At 41.2% G+C, this 17,111-nt stretch overlaps 1 protein-coding gene and 1 long non-coding RNA gene across 14 annotated transcripts in view; one reads left to right on the plus strand and one right to left on the minus strand.

Moving 5' to 3' along the window:
• The window catches only part of KMT2C (lysine methyltransferase 2C), a 191,397-nt gene that overhangs the window by 2,281 nt on the left and 172,005 nt on the right, over window positions 1–17,111 (plus strand). The window contains exon 1 of one of the 13 annotated variants that reach the window (XM_068174855.1): window positions 15,795–16,171. The exons of the other annotated variants lie outside the window; for them this stretch is intronic. The gene's annotated coding sequence lies outside the window, so the exon portion shown is untranslated. Of the gene's footprint in view, window positions 1–15,794; window positions 16,172–17,111 lie in introns of those variants that run through there. 13 annotated transcript variants of the gene reach the window in all.
• On the minus strand, window positions 11,922–15,470 carry LOC137463540 (uncharacterized). The gene is made up of 2 exons (XR_010993936.1): window positions 15,094–15,470; window positions 11,922–14,895 (listed from the first exon to the last, which is right to left on the minus strand). It is a non-coding gene; the product is annotated as an uncharacterized lncRNA (long non-coding RNA).

The raw sequence follows: 17,111 nt of genomic DNA on the forward strand, positions 1-17,111 counted from the left end.
TTTATATGCGTTCGTTTTTATAAATACAGAAGTATCCCAGGACAGAACTATCATTAGTTTGGGATACATGATTTTGTGTTCTTCTTGTTTTCATTGGTGAAAGTTTACCTGCAAAGATTTTCATGTCACCTCTGGTTTTGGGGAAGGTGTGTTGTTTACAGTTTCCTCTTTTCATTATCTTATGTATTTTCCTGATAGAATTTTTGATATAGCGGTCATTGAAAGTGGTTGGCATACGTACACGTGGTGAAGTTCTTGCGTTCATCTCCTTTATGCTTAGTTTAAAATACTTTTATTTTATTGTTACTTACGATATCCAGACCTTACATAGGAAACCTTTAAATGTGTTATTTTGAAGGAAATATTTTTGAAGAAAAATGCAAATGCAACTGAAATGTACCAGTCTGCACAAAAAACCTAAATAGTGTTACGTGTGAAAATTGAAATATCTTGTTAGGCCAGTTTGAGGTGTATGCACTCTTGAGGAAAAAAAGTGTGTGTTAAAGAGGTAATTCCTTGCCTTCAGATAGGTTTTTGGTATCATGGGAATGTTGTTGGCTAGGTTTAGGAAGAAATAAAATATTCCTGTAAAATATGAACTTATGCTGACATGATTATAAGGATTTGTGTAAAAGTGGGAAATTAAATTAGCTGAGACAAAAATTAAAATGAATCAATACTCTTTTTGTTCACACTGATTGTTCCTGTCTGACGTGGTGCTTGCTCCCTGTCCTGCTGCATCTTTCTGCAAATCCTCTACTTTTGGTAAAGGCATTACACTTCTGAAGTCATAAATGCTTTTGAAATTAGAGTTTTGTAAAAAAAATTGTTATTTCTAATGTGCACAGCATAGGTGTAGACTGGTGGCTTGTAGTTGCATCCATTTTGGGAAGAAAATGGTTTTATTTAGTAAATTTTCATATTTACAAAATACAGATTACAACTAGCCTAGCAAATACAGAAATGAGACAACTAAAACTATTTTCTATTTTTTTCCTTCAGAATGCTTGGTCTTGTCTTCCTTTTCACTTCTGTGCTTTCCAGTTGGATTAATGTGCCTCATGTAAACCAGATAAAAGAGCATATGTCAGACCATTTTCTGTACTGTAATCACATGTCTAAATCACTATTAGCCAGTCAAATTGTTCAACTGCTTTATCCCATTATAGGAAATGTTCCACTGAATGTTCAGTCTAAGTGCAGTCTAAGTAATGATAAAATGAAGAGCCCTGCATTAAACTGGCAAAACCAGAGTAGAATAATTCCTCAGCTCTGGATGCCTCCATTAAACAGCAGTGCCATATTGGAGAGTGCTTTAGGTTGGTACTTTACCTTCTTTGAAGGCCATGTTTTTAAGCAAATTTGATGAGTTTAAGCAGACAGATGGAAAACTGCCTTGAGTCTGCTCCTGTGAGATGCCAGGGATTCTCAGCTCTTCCCAGAAGTAGGCTTATGTTAAGGGAGCAGAGGGTCCTTCAGTAGGACAGTGCTTGCCCACATCTCATTCTGCATTTTGCCTGGTTATCAGTAAAAACTCCAGTGGTGCTATGGACACAGATAAGTACAGGGAACAGTGGAGGCTTCCTGTAGGTGAAGAACTGGGAATCGGTGCCATCAGTACCTGGAGAGAGGTACAGATGGTAGAATGCGGTGCTAGAACAGCCTTTTATCATTGTTTGAAGGATCTAGCTTCATGTAGCACTGTCAGGAGAGTTAATTTTAGGTGAACAGTTCATTTTTATTATTTATATCGTAATTGTGCCTAGAGGCCAGGGCACCATTACACTACACGCAGTACAAATGCATAAGCAAAGGTTGTTCCTGCACAAACAATTTCTTAATTTAAATGTAAAGATAAGACAGCATGTCAGTGTAAGAAATGTATTGGGAAAGCCCAAGGGAGCTGTGAGAATGCTGTGAGCTGAAGAACATGCAGAAGTTCAAGTAGCCTGGCTGTCTCAGCATCAGGGAGTGATTCACAGGCATCCAACTTGGGGGATATGTTTAAAGCAGGGTAGCATTGTCACCCTGAGGATTTTCACGGAAAGCTGGTTTCCTGCCTGAGCTGCCAGGCCAACACTCCTGTTTTCGTCCTTACGCTTTGACAAGGGGATATCTCTACAGTGCAGCAACTCAAATTTAAGAGGTGGAGCAAGAACAGGCCATGCAGAGCCTTGAAATTTAGAGCAAGGAGGTTGCTCATGCTATGGTGCGTCAGGAAGAATACAGAGAATTGTAATCAAAGCAGTGAATGAAGAAAACATTTTTGTAGTATTGCCTTTCTGCCTTAAAAGGTAGAAAGACTGAATTTATAAAAGTTGAAAAAAAGATAATAAAGTTGCATTACTAAAGGTGGGACATGATGGAGAAGAAAGAAGCTTTCAGATGCACAGTTAAAAGAACTCTTGCTGGGATTGTAGAGGAAAAATGGAAATTAGGTGCCACCTCTCTGTATGGCCTGAAATCTTGGGAACTTAACACTTGCTTGGATTATACTTCAAGTTCCAGAGTAGGGAACTGAAGGATAGGAATGTGGTTGAAAAGAAGTTGTAGAGGAAGAGTTCTGTTTTAACTGTGTACAAACAGCTGGTTGTTCATGAAAATGTATCAGAATATTATTGTACAGGTGCAGTAAACATTTTTGTCATCAATTTAAGTAGCAGAGCTTTCTTAATCTCTGCTGGTTATAAGCAGGACAAACAGATGCAGCTTCTTAGCAAAATTTAGTAGCAGAAGCCTCATTGATTGTGACCCTTTATAGATCAGTGTCTAAGCTCACTTTAAACATTATTTTCAGCATCCATCAGATCTTGATGTATGTTACAAGTTATTTTTGCAAATGTGTTTAGTTTAAAGCAGTATATAATAATGCTCTCAAAATTGTAGAGAACATTTTCTATGTCTTTTTTAATGACCCATTTTAATTACCCACGTTTTTATTTCCATAGTAGTTTTTCATTACTTTGGCCAATGTAAGCTGCAGAAGGTGTTCAAAGGCCATCGATTTCACATGTGCAGATAGTTTTGAGGACCCTTAAGCATAAGTGTTTTTGCCAGGAAATGATTATTTGAGATTTTTTATCATCACTTTAGTTGCATTTGCATTAGGTTAGGCCAATATTTAAAGATACCTACTCTCATTTCAAAAGACCCTTAAAGTGTTGGATGGAGCTTTATAGCTCAGCTGTGTTTCTTTAGTTCATCACACACCTTCTGTGTGATACTTGTGTCTTTACTTGCCTGCCCTTTTCTCAATTCAAAATTTAACATTTGCAAATGTAAGATGTATGTTGTGTTGTAGAACAAAAATGTTCCTAAACAAGATCACAGTCAGGGGAGGTCATCCCTACCTGGCAAGACAGAGGTTTTTTGATGGACAAGCTTTGTACCACTATTGCACGGCGAAGGGTTAATGTATTAAAGCAAACACTGGCCTGAGCAAGCCACGTGTATCAAACTGCTTGGCCAAAAGCCAGAAGGCACATAGTGGAACACAGAGTGAGGAGGAGATGAGGTGTGAGGATTGAAGTTGGCTCTTTGCAGAACAGGGCTGAGCTTTGTGCCATTTTCTTCAGCAGCCCATGTTCTGTGACTTCCTCCACCGTATTTGAATTACCAAGCAATTCCCCAGCTGCTTTATGTATTTTTTGCCCAGGAGCCTGGCTCACAGTGCTCAGGAGGTGAATGATATCTGTATTAATCTTCAGCTTTTCAGTGATAAGTGCTTGTGTGATGGATAGGGTTTATAGAATGGTTTTGCCACAAAATTGTTAAAATGCTGATTTATGTAGAGTCTTTACTTGTGTCTTAAGGGTGAGTGAAGCTAAGCTGAATGCTGGAAATAGATGCACAGTTTCCACGATTTGAAACAGACTTGCTGTGAAGGACTCGTCAAGACTTTTTTTTTTGGACATTTCAGTTGTTATTTTCTCTGTGTTTGTATTTAATGATCCATTGAACTTCTGTAGCACTTGTCAGGAGAGGACTTCCAAGAGCTGTCAGACAGATCAATTGGGATGGCTGTTTGAAATCTCAACATACTGGTCACAAGGAATGTCTTGCCCAGTTTCTTGGTTGCTACTCTGAGCCATCTACACACCAGACATCTCTTCATCCCGTGTGCAGTGACACTGGAGACTTTTCCCAGCTTAAAACAATAAAAACAGTTCCATTTTCTTGGCTTTGCTTGTGGATTTTTTTTTTCTTGTTAGTATGTTAACTCCTACTAACTTCTTGTCATTGTTCTTTCATAAGATAAGTAATTGGAAATGGACATTTCTATTCTTTGTCATCATTTCAGCTCAGAGATGGTTTTCCAAGGCAGTTGGCTTGCTGAGAATAGGTGAAGTCTGCCTTTCTCAGGCTGGAGTTGTTTTTAACTCCTTGCACCACAGCAATACTGGAGGGGTAGCAGGGTTATGTATTACCAGGGAAAACAGAATTTCCTTATCCACATCTAAGGATCACCCCCTTGCACAGTGTTGTTATACATGAATTGCTGTTAAATTAACTTTTCAAGAAATGCTGTCACAGGTACACTAAAATGTTATTAATTGCTAAATAATTAGGTGACTGACAATTCCAGGAAATACTGAAAGATTTTCTCCTATGTTTAATATATTTGATCACCAGTTCATACAATCTGTATGGTTCATCTACTTCGGATGAATACAGAGAAACAAGATTTTACTACTTTTTTGCTTGTAACTTGTACTTTTCATAACCTGTACTGAATTCTGCATTTTTGTTCTGTTTTTTTTCCTTTCCCCCCCCCCCACTGGAAGGATGGCACTGGACAGTGCTGTTCATGCCATTCCTCTGTTAGTCAAAATAACTTTGGGCACTTGTTTCAAGAACTACGCTGAATAAGTTCTTCTGACAGCACTGGTGCTTTTGAAAGCAAGTAAGATAAAGTAGGAAAACCCTTAAAACCTAGAATATTTATTACTTAAAGAAACATAGGCTGTGAGTGTGCATCAGGTGGTTATTTTCCCCAAACACCATAAATCTCAAGCTGGTTTTGGCAGCGAAAAGGAGCAGCAGCGCTGCCCTCCCTCTGCTGCCAGCTGTTTGTTCTCTCCCCTGTGCTGACCCAGGCACTTGTGGTGAGCTGGGCTGGGAAACTGAGCTGGGGTAGGACTAACCTGGCAAAGAAATGTGTTTGTGATAGCACGAGGGAGGAGGAGGAGGCCAGAGCAAGGGCCAGGCTGCTGGAGGGAGGCAGAGCTGCGGCTCTTGGCAGCACCGCCAGCCTGCAGCGCTCTCTGCGAAGGTGCAGCCTTGGCTCTCTGAAATTTGGGGGATTTTGGTTTTCAGGCTGACTCCTTTGAGCTTTCCAATACAGGAGTAAATGCAGGAGTTGGAGGTTTTTTCAGGCTGGTTCATTGGTTGTTCAAAAAGAAATGGTGATGTTGAGTGGGTTCTTCACAGCATGTAGGTAGAGGAGTTGTTCTCCTCTTCCTTGCCTCGGACATTGGCATTGATTAAATACGAATTTCATTTCCCACTTTGATCCTGGGAATCATTCTTAAACTGAGGATTTAAAGCACCCTCAAGTAACAATGTAAGTAAAATATTTTATGTTAACAATAATTTCTGGTATCCTGGAAGCTCCTTCCTACAAGTATATCAATATATAGGCATTATAATAAAATCAAATGAGATCTTGCTTCTTTCAGAATATTTTTGCCTTTCACATTTTTTGGGGAAGTATTTTTGCTAAATCACATGTGCACCCAATCCTTCTGCCAGCCATTCCAATATAAATTTATAATTACTCATTTTCAGTGCTGTATTTATCAACATTCTAATTACTTTCCCTGAAGAAACTGCTGGAAGCACTATCAAACTAGGATGTTTCCGCCCAGACTTTTGGCATTGGGTAGGGGGAGGGAAAAAGAGGACTTTTTTTCTTCTACTGCATTATTACTGAAAATAAAGGCTTGCCAAAACTAGTTTCAATGAGGCTCTCAGGGGAAAAAAAAATCAGCTTTACAAAAAATCACCAGTTTTTTACTTTGCCTATTATATATTTATATTCCTTGGAGCATGTACAGTTGAGTCACTTGTATGGCACACTAAGATAAAGGGGATTGTTGGTAGTGAATATGTGGTCCAAATGTGCAGTGTCTGCCACTAAACATTTGCTGACATCTGAGATGGCTCTTTATGATGTGAGTCTGGAAGCTGTAGCTAATCCAGAATGACCTCTGGAACATCCCAGTGTTCATGGAACCTGCATGTTCCAATAATGGTGTCTTACCCTGCTGTCTGTCTGGCAGTGAAGACTGGCTGCAGTGTTCTTAGGGCTCAAGAGAACAGGACAGGATGGCTCCATATTGTTACTAATAAAGAGAGGAGTAATTCTGTCTTAAAATTTGAGAGTGTATTAGTAAGCCATTTCATAAACCCAGAATGTGAATTATTCAGGGTTCTTTTTCTTGAAGTGTGAAGTTCAAAAGCACAATGAAATTATTTTAAATAAAAGGAATATTTAGTTTTCCTGTATCAGCAGAGATAAATGGAACTGTATGGCCAAAAAAGACTTCAGGGTGGTATTGCTCATCCTTCTGTGTGTCGTGTATGTGTTCCATTTCTGGCAAATGGTTCTCTGACTTGTTTTTGAAGTATTTAGTGAATGCAGTTCCCCTCTATCTCTAGGCTATTGGTTTCAGTAACTAATTTTGTGTAGTATAAAATAAATATTCTTTACTGCTGATTAAGCCGGTTTTGTCTTGTATTACTCACAGCTAAGACTCCACAGCTGAAATGGAGAACAATTTTTACACAAAATTTTTCAGGTGATTGTCTCCTTTGTTCTGCACTGAGCAAGCTTAACCTCTTTAGCAACATAATATTGATTTAACTGATTTATCCTCCAAAATATTTCTAGTCTTTATTAAATTTCTCTTAGTTGATATGACCACTTCTCAATTTATCAGAATGTTTTTTGATAAGATCTTGTAATCAGAAATATTTGTAGCCCCTGCCTCTGCCATGTGTTGTATGTAACTCTCCTATGTGTGTCAATGTCCTCATGCAGGTTCTGGAGGAAGGGACTTTCTTGCAATGTTCATCCACATGGATTGAAAAGAATTTGAAAATAAAAACCCTCTGGGTGCTGTAGCTCATTGCTGCCAGCCTCTCTTAGGGCATTTTTACCAGGACTGCATTAGGGAAGATGATTGCTCATGGTTTAGAGATTACTTCTCTCTGTTTCTTAAGCATTGTGTGAAATTCTTCCAGTCCTGCTGACTTGAATTTCTCTGATTATTTAGTCTAGCAACAAAATCAGTGTCTAGTATTAGCTACAATAAATGTGTTTTTTGAAGGCTAAAATACAGAAAATGGCATTTGAGTCTGTTTTGTTATCCGTTTGTTCTTTCTAAACACTATTTGTACAGACTTTTGTGTTTTACTTCTTGCTTCTAAAATATTTCTGAAACTTTGTTTGCCTTTTATACTGCACAGTGGTAATACTGCATGCTGTGCTTTTATCTCTTCTGATTTTTATCCCTGACAGTTTATGCTGTTCCTTTATATTCATTAAAATGCCCTTGTTTCCATTCCTAATATGATTCTTTCTAGTTTCAGACCCTTATTACAGGCTGCTTTTATGTAGCCTGTATTGTTCATATACATTTCCAATCTCTCCCCTGCTTTGGAATACTTTGCCATTGTGCACATTCCAGTACAATAACTGCCAGTCCTCCTTTAAATTGTAGTCTCAAGAGATTCTAGCAACAAGTTCAAAGAGTTTGTTGAAATTTGCTTTTCTTCTTTCAGTTAATTGAAGATAAAAACTTGCTCTCCCTCTCTACTGCTCTCGCTTTCCCCCTTCCTTGGCACAGCGAGTGCTTCTCGTTACCACTTCCAGCCAAATCACTGTACACATTGAGATGTTTAAAATGGAGCCTGCCCTAATAGAGTGAAGTGTGAAGTAACTGCTCTTCTGGCACCCTCAACTTTGTGAAACAGTTGTCCTCAGCGTTTTCACAAACATGTTGGGCTGTTTGTTCTGATATTTTGGTTTTCTATTAGACGTATGGATGATGAAGGCCTCGTCTTACCCTCTGAGATACGTGCTCTGAAAACTTCTGCTAGCTGATTCCAAAGACTGAGCAGCTTCCTCAGATTTTTCTCTCCCAGCCTTCCCAGTTCCTTTTTCCCTGGTTCCCATTCTCCGTTGCTTATGTGTTTGTTTCACCTCCAGCTTTTTTTCTTCTCTGTTTTTTTTCCTTGTAATAAAAGCAAGTGACTATTTTTTTTTCCTTACCGTGGCCCACTCATCTGGATGAGACTAGAACTTAGAAATGGGCCAGATGCTTTTCATTGTGAAGAAAAGCTTGGAAAAGGAAATTTGGAAATAAAAAGAACTGATCATTTCAATTTCCTTACATTTTTCCATTTCTAATAGGGGCTAATTTGTGGCTATGCTAGTGTTTTGTATGGATGAGGGGCATTGCTGTAGCCAGCAATAGTGTTCTGGCACACGAAGCACTCGGCTTCTTGTGAGAAACCCAGCAGGGAATGTTTGGAGTTGCTGGACACCGTTGTCCCCAGTGTTGTCTCCGCTGTCACGCGGTTCCAGTGGTTGCTCATCCAGTTCTGACCACTCTGCCAAAACGGTTCTCAGGGCTGGCCCAAGGTTTCGTGTGGTCCCCACGCTGTTCCCAGCATAGTTTGCGTGGGGCTGCTTTGTGTGGGAGTTTGGGAATTAGATAGTGTGGATGGAAGCTGTCCGGTGCTTGTCGGCCTCAAGGCCAGCGCCACCGACTACGTTTAACCTACTGGTGTAACCGTAACAGGATTTGTTTTGTTCTTGGCGTTCTTTCAAGGAGGAATTCAATCAAACTGATAGAATTCTCATCAGTTTCACATTCAGCCTCCTGGGCAAACAGTGTGCCACAGTTAATGTTCTCTAACCCATAGGGATGCGAGTTTAGGAGGAACAGCTCACTGCAGAATTGCTCTAGAGGGAGCAGAGGAGATGGGATGTACAAGCCACGAGGCTCTGGGAAATACTGGCTTTCAGTGCTACACAGTGTTTCCTGGTTCATGTTTTGAGTAATTAACCTTGCATCAGACATCCTGATGGTAGAGATTTATACAAAGGAAAGTGCAAAACAAATTTGGCAGGAATTCTAATTTATATTTCTGCCTGTGTCTTCCAGAAACCCTTTAGGAGGGAACTGGGCCCAGAAATGGGAGGCTAACTCAAGAAATAAATGATCTGTAAGCAAAATTATATAAAGAAATAATCTCTGATCTCTTTCATGTAGCACTAAGGGCTGGTTCATGTCTGGCTATGCTGTTGTCTCTTTCTTTAAAAGACAGGGAGAGTATTCTTTGTCTTGTGGTACGCTGTGAACGGCTTGGAAATATATTCATTTCAAATGTATTAGTTGGTAAAGAATAAATATAAAAGCTTGGTAAACTCACATTTCATGTGCTCTCTATGTGGTCTTCTCAGACAGGGATGCATTGGTAGAGCAGAACAGAGAAAGTACTGTTGGTTGTGAACCTACTTTATGGACAAGCAGAAAATCTTGATCTCAAGGCTTGTTAACCAGATGCTGTCAGTGGGGGTTTTAAATTACTGATAATGTAAATAAATATTTGTTTAAGAATATTTTCAGCTTACTTTTTTTTTTTATTCATGTGTCTCTTTTCATTTTACTTGCTTTGGACTGTCTTGATAGGAAAAAATAACCAGTTTTTACATTGTTAACTTGGTCATGTTATTTTAAAGGCTTTTTTAGATCAATGAGATTTTCTTGCCTATTCTTTGTTAACATGCTCACACTTAGAAAAAGTGAAGTCATAGATGTCTTGGACATGTTTAAACTTGAGTTGAAGCTTGGTCTCTCAGCTATTCCACATCTCAGATGCACTGTTTTCCTCATGTGGCTAGAATTTGGAAAAGTATTGTGATAGACATTTGTTAGCTGCCTTTTATCTAAAGACTATAACAGTTAAATTGTTAAATATTTCTGGTTTTTCCTCTCTCTCTCTCTTTTTTTTTTTTTCTTTTTGTCCCCTAGTGTGTATCCTGAACTGAACCTGGGGAATTTATATCTGCATGGATGTGACCACATCATGTGGTCTGGGAGCATATTCCATAACAGCTATTAGTAATGGGCCTTGGGGACAGGGCAGGGGCTGCATTCTAGCTCCTGTAGTCATGCCACCTAGGTTTCTTTTTTAGGAGCATTGTGATGGTCTCGTTCCTGTCTGAATTGTTTTCTTTCAAAACTTGAAAGGAATAATTATTTTTATTTTACTATTCTAAAGGAGCTTACTAATGAAAGGAGGAGGTATTTTTAAATTCTGCAGAGGTCCTTATGCTTAGTCAGAAGAATGAAGTAGTTATCTCTGAAATGCAATTCAGATAGACTGGGGTCTGGGCAGGGGCAATCTAATAGGAAATACTAAACAAAGGTGTTTAGGTGTGAGTTAGGTTGTCTGAGCATCACCTTTATGCCCTGATCTCTGTTGTCTGTACTTGGCATAAGTTGTTTCAAATAGGGTCCCCCCCATTGGATTTCAGCACTGTGTGTAATTACACAGCTATGTAAACAACAAATTGAACTTCAAAATATTTTTAAACCATTTTGGAAACTGACTCTGACCTGCTTTGAGGAGGAGGTTGGACTGGCTGACCTTTGAGGTCTTTTTCAACCTGAGTGTGATCCTAGTCCATGAGCATCCCTTCTGATGGTGATGTCCATTATTTCTGTGGTACACATTGCTTTACACAGTGAATGATGTGTAATAACTTTTATTTCCTAGATGATGTTTTCCTGTATTGTTTATGGAAAGAAAATAGTTTACTCAGTCTCCTTGTTTCATTGGCCATGTTTCTTATTTCCTTTGTCACCTGATACTTGCTTTATCTGTTAATCTGTGTGATTCCACATATACTAAATAAATTATTACTTCGTTACATATTGGGATTTTTTTTTCAGAAATGGTGTCACCTGGCATTCCAGATTTTCTTTTTACAAAGTACATTTAAAAGTCTATCTGCTAGAAAAGGGTAGGGCTATTTTGATTATGTTAAAGCAAATACGTCAGAATTTATATTCTCCTTGGATTTCCATCATGCACTGTTGAGAACAGTTTTGTCCTGCCTGTGCTAGCAGCTAACAATGCATGTCACTAGCAATGAGTCATTTTCTGATGGCCTGGGAGTGTTCAGGTATTTTTGTTGTCTGCTTCTTCTCATATTGTATCTTCTTTTGAACTTGGGGGTTTTAATCTATATTGCTTTTTAGTCCTCTCTGTATTTATTTGCTCATCTCTCTTTTTTTTTTTTTTTTTTTTTTTTTTTTTTTTTTTTTTTTTTTTTTGTGATAAAATTTTCATCAGGAACTCTAGTGATAGGACAAGGGGGAATGGCTTCAAACTCTCAGAGGGCAGGTTTAGATTTTAGATTAGATGTTAGGAACAAATTCTTTGCTGTGAGGGTGGTGAGGCACTGGAACGGTTTGACTGGTTACCCCATCCCTGGAAGTGTTCCTGGCCACTCTGGATGGGGCTTGGAGAAACCTGGTCTAGTGGAAGGTGTCCCTGCCCATGGCAGTGGGGTTGGAAGCTATATTTGCCAAACCTTGCCAGTCAAAACCATGAGAAGAGACAGAATGTGATGCTTTCTTTATAGAAAGCTATTTCAGTTATCTGTCTTACATTGCTATTCGAATTCTGATTCTAAAAGCAAGCTTGCTAGATATGGCATCTTAGATGTAATGGCTTTAAATCGAATTTATCACAGTATGTTAATGTGGGTACGCAGTTAATACACAAAACATGTTTCTTGGCTGTGTGACATGCTGCCAACCTGTCTTTGGGTCTAGATACGATCTGGTTCATGCTCACAAGAAGAGAAAGCAGGGGTGAGGAAATAAACTATTTGGGACTGCTTTGGAACCTTTTTTAAATTTTATTTTTTACTTTTAGAAGTGGAGTCTATCTCTAGGGAATGTTGTAGTACAGGTTAGAAACGAAGAACATCCAAACCCCTTCAAATGTAGTAAAAAAAGGAGTCAGTCTTCTTCTGTTTAATCCTTTGGCATGGAAATTGGAATTTACAGAGAAATTATTCACAGAAGAGGGTGGTTTGAGTTGCTATGTAGCATGGAAGCATAAAGGGACGCTAGAAGGTAAAATGCCTTTACATTTCAGTAGAGTTGCCAGGCTAAGGAGAAATATTTGCATTTCCTTTTCTGCTGTTGTCCTTTTGTAGCTCAGTACTTAGTGCCTAATCTCAAGTTGTTACAACTGTAATATTTTTAGAAACCCATTGAATATTTTGGAAATAGTAGGTCTGCAGGAGTTGAGGAAAATGTTTGAGAAAGACAAACACATTTTTGAGCTTCTTAATATATCTGTCTTTACATTTTAAAATCAATGAAGTAACAGATTCAGATGTATGACTCAGAGTAACCAAGTAATACTTCTGTTGAGAAGCCCATGTCTTTTATTTCTCTATGTGTTCCATCTGAAATTTTGATGGGAGTATATTGGAATTGGTGACTTGTTTTATTTCTGAATTTCTCATGGTTGCTGTGAAGAAACATTCTCTCAAAGTTAGGAATGTAAATAGGGCCTATCACAAACATAGGGCTGCTTTGCTCAGTGTGTCTTGATTAACTCAAGTGTGGCATCCTTGAGTTAATCAATTTGAGCTTGGAAGAAAATAGTCCACCATATGCATAGACATAAGTTTTTATCTTAATCATTAAATCTATCACTTCTGCTGCTTATGAAAAAAAAAGAAGTCTGAGGAGAGACGACTGGTCCCATTTTTCCCATGTACATTTTCTTGGCAGAAGCATTGGCATAAACACTTTCTGCCTTGCCATTATGGTGACACACGCTTGTGGAGATGTGTGAATCAGGGCAGGGAGCTGCTGCAGACACAATTGCTTTGCCTTTTCTCAGTGTCCAGCCCTGCTGCTTCTTGCTGGGTTACCCTGTAGCAGGTTTGGTCTGGGAAGAAGAGGTATGGGGTGGGATCAGCTTCCACTGGAACTGCTGCTGAACATGTAATACTACTGAATGCAATTCATGGGCAGTTTGTGTGGAGAAGTAGTAATCAGTCAACATGACTAGTGTTGGACCACATCTGACTGTGCTGTAGTAAAATGATGCTTTTTCCTTCCTAAGATTTTTATGGGAATTAATGTTCTCTTACAGAAAAAGAACTAAGTCTCACCCTTTGATGTGAGAGAAAATACATCCCAAAGAAGGGGAAGAACAAGGTCAACTAATATGGCTTCATAGCTGTTAGCTTGGATCTTGGGTCACATGAAGAGCAGAGAAAAATACTGAGAGTCATTTATTATTATTATTTTAACCAGCCATTACTAAATTACAGCTTGTTTGTGCTAGCGTACTTAAACTTGTCAGGTGACCCATTACCTTCTAAGTTGGAACCTAAATTTTTAACAGTGTAACATGTGAAACATCTGCAGGTTTAAGGTACAGCAGCACAGACAACCATGTGAATTGATGGAGGGTCACCTGGAATGGTACCATGAAAACAGGCAGTTCTGGGATAGATGACACCCTGGAAACTTGGTAGTCCAGCCTTGCTTAACCTACTGACCCTAAACACTCCTTTTATTTAATACAGTTTGGAAAACACACAGCTTCTGTCTGCTGTTTGATATCTTCTTTGGTTGAAGAGGAGCTTGCTTTATATGATCTGAGAATTATTGGTTAGAAAAGTGTTTAAACTCTGCAGAGATGGATGCCCAACAGGGGCTTGTGCTGGCTGAACCTGAAGGACTGTGAGTGTGAAAGGGAATAGGCAAAGTGATGAATGTCTCAGTAGGGGCTTTGCAATTCACCACTTGTTGGTTGGACCAAGGCAACCAACCCTCACTGCAAAATAAACCCCTGGCATTCACCATCTCAGCTAAGGTTCAGAATAACATATTTAACCTTCTCATTGCAGCAGACTGAGTGTGCTAATACATGTGGTTACGGAGATGTGCTGATAAGCCAGAGCTTGATAGCACCTTGTAGCCAAATATATTTATGTGTCCGTACCTGTACTAACATGGCACAATGGTTCTTATACAATAGTTACTTGTTTCAAAGTAAACACCTGGAGATTTTTTCATGTGAGTGCTTTCTTTTTAAAATTTTATCTTCATCTTTGTAGAATGGGTTTGATAAAAACTTTCCTGTAGGCTGGGCACCTAGAACATGTTTCAGTTGAAAATGGAAGGAGAGGGAGCATTGGTCCACTCCCTCTACCCAGGTAGATCCCGTTCTGTGAATCAGTGTGGGAATTTGGGTTTGTTTTGTTCAGTCTTAGAGGTGAAATGATATCTTTGAGTTCCTAGGTGCATTTATTGAGAATTTCTCTAACCAGTACTCATAAGGCAATACTGAATTTATTTGCTTGTCCACAAGAGATTAACTATGTCCAGCTGCAGCTTGGTGTGACAGAAGAGAATTTAATAGGAAAAAAACATTAAGATGAGTGAGAAAATAGAGGGGATGCATGGTCTTTGTTTGGCAGACGAGTCAACCTGTGTCTTGCAGATGTCTGATACTGAAACAAATTTTAAGAAAACTTGAGATTGACAGAAGCAAGGCATTACACAACAGCTGCTTTGGGGTTTTTGCGTGAAGGGAAGTTGAACAAAGGTAGTTGCGTTACTGCTCAAATTGGCAGGACCCATTGGTTTGCAAGTATCTATCAATGCAAGTGAAGTGACACTTGCGTAATGTTTTCTTGATTTGTTTTTGTGTCTGTAGGAGAACAAAATTGGCAGGGAGCATTTGGAGGATTAGGAAAGAGCCATTTGTAGATGGACATTTGTCAAGCTTTGCTTTCTTAGCTTGTCCAGTCCAGATTGTTTTGGAGGAGTGTAGAGCAGGCTGGAAAACGTTGGGGGGGTGTGAGAGGGGGAGAGAAAAAAAAAGAAAACTAAAACACAAAACACTAACTAAAACCACAAAAATAAACACCAAGAAATTTCACCTCAACATGAGCAAGAACTTCTTTACGTTGAGAGTGGCAGAGGCTGCCCAGGGCTGTCACGGAGTCTCCCCTCGCTGGAGACATTCCAAACCCACCTGGGCGCGTTCCTGTGTCACCTGCTCCAGGTGACCCTGCCTTGGCCGGGGCTTGAAGTAGTTGATCTCCAACCCAAAGGGTGCTGTGATTCTGTGGAAAAAGGAGAGGGGAAAAAAAAAAAAACCGAAAAAATAAAACCGGCGATCCCCGGAGTCCCACGTTAATCTTTCACGCGTGAAACCCTGGTTTTCCCAGAGCAGCCCCAGCAGCCGAGGAGGGGCCGCCAGGAAAGCGGCTGGCGTCTATGGAAACGTAACTTTTGGTTGCGCCGCTTTGTTAAATGGAAAAGTGCGGCCGTGGGGGGAAGGGAGCGGGAGCGCTGCCGCCCGCCCGCCGCGCTCGGAGGCTGCCCGCGGACAGGGCCGGGGGAGCGGCCGGGCGCCCCCGCGCTCGCTTCCCGGCTTGGCGCCGGGCTCGCCGCCGGGACGTGCGGGCCCCTGCGGGGCTGCGGGGCGGGGGCCGGCCCGGGGGAGCCTCCGGCGGGGGCGCTGCGCCTCCGGCCGCCGCCGCTCCGCCTCCCGAGCGCGGGCGGCCCCGCTCCTGCCGCAGCGCTCCGGTCCGCACATTGGCGGCGCCCGGCTGCGTCGGATCTACTTTCTCTCCCTCGGCTCCCTTTTTTTTTTTTTTTTTTTTTTTTTCTTTTTTTCCCCTCCTCTTTTTTTTTTTTTTTTTTCCTTCTCCCTTTCCCCTCCCCTTCCCCCCGCTCCCCTCCCCCTCCGCCCTCCTCCGCCGGCGGCCCCAGCCTGGTTCGGGGAGGATCCCGGAGCCGAAGTTCCGCGGCGATCGGGGCTGTGGCGCATCGCTCCCCGGCGGCGCCGCCATGGGGGGGGCCCTGTAGAGCCGCCCGAGGCCCCGGGGCAGCGGCCGGGGGAGCGCCGAGCGAGCGGCACGAACATGGCAGACCGCGGGCAGTGCTGAGCGTCGCCGTCTCCGCTCCGCGCTGGGCTCGGGCCCTGGCATGTAAATAACTTCTCTTCCCTCCGGATCGCACCGGTGCCAGCCCCTCCATTTTCCAGAGGGGATTTGCGAGCGGTTCCGCGGCGCTGGGCGATGTCGCGCAGGGCCAGTTCGCCGGGGGTGAGTACGGCTGGCGCTGAACTTCTTTGTATCGAGGGCAGGCGGTGACAGCGGGAAGGGGCTCCCCGGGGACGGGGCACCCGCCGGGACCGGGCGGCAAACTTGGCGTGGGGACTGGGCGCCGCTGACACTCGGCACGGCGGATTCGACGCCGTTTGGTCAAAAAAAAACCCGGACCCGCGTCCAGACGTGGGTGTAGAGGTTCAAGTTACACGCTCGCTGGATAATCCGCGGCCGTTTACAAAATAAAAATAAGGAAAAGGAGGGTGGTGGGTGGGAGAAAGAACCACAAAAGCCCCGCTCGCTCTGGCCCGGGCGCAGCCGGGCATCCGGTCAGCGCTGCCCAGGGTACACCTACACACGTGTGCCCGCAGATATTCTTTAAAAAATACGGCTTTATGTGGATACCTATAGCACAACTATTTATTTTTTCTTTTATTTTTTTTTTTTTTGGTCACTTCCTCATGTAAATACTGGAGAGATGGAAAATGGAGATAGGGTTAATTTTTCTTTAATATTTTGAAGTATTCGGTGCACGCTATTTTTCAAGAATGTGCCATTTTAATTTTGCACGCTTTCAAAGCATACCTTTATGGTGTTAATTTTAGGTGATCCTCCCACTGTTTTAAACTGTAGTTCTAAACTAAGAGAGAAAAATAAAAACACTTGAGAAAATAAACTATGTTTCTATAGCACATAATGGATGACCATCATATATGATGATTTTTATGTGAGCAAATAGGTCATAAGTCTAAGTAAGTGTTATGTAACTGGCTGGCTTTAACAAACTTGGTACAACTGTAAAGAAAAAAAGTCTATTTCGTTTTTTATTTGGGCAGTATGAGAGGCTGGCTACCCCTTTTTCCAGTGGCCTTACTTTGTAGCAGGCTGATTGAAAAAACCCACCCAACATCACAACCTATGCTTTCAAAATACGATC

The sequence above is a fragment of the Anomalospiza imberbis genome, chromosome 1, assembly GCF_031753505.1.
Source record: "Anomalospiza imberbis isolate Cuckoo-Finch-1a 21T00152 chromosome 1, ASM3175350v1, whole genome shotgun sequence".
Taxonomy (NCBI): Eukaryota; Metazoa; Chordata; class Aves; order Passeriformes; family Viduidae; genus Anomalospiza; species Anomalospiza imberbis.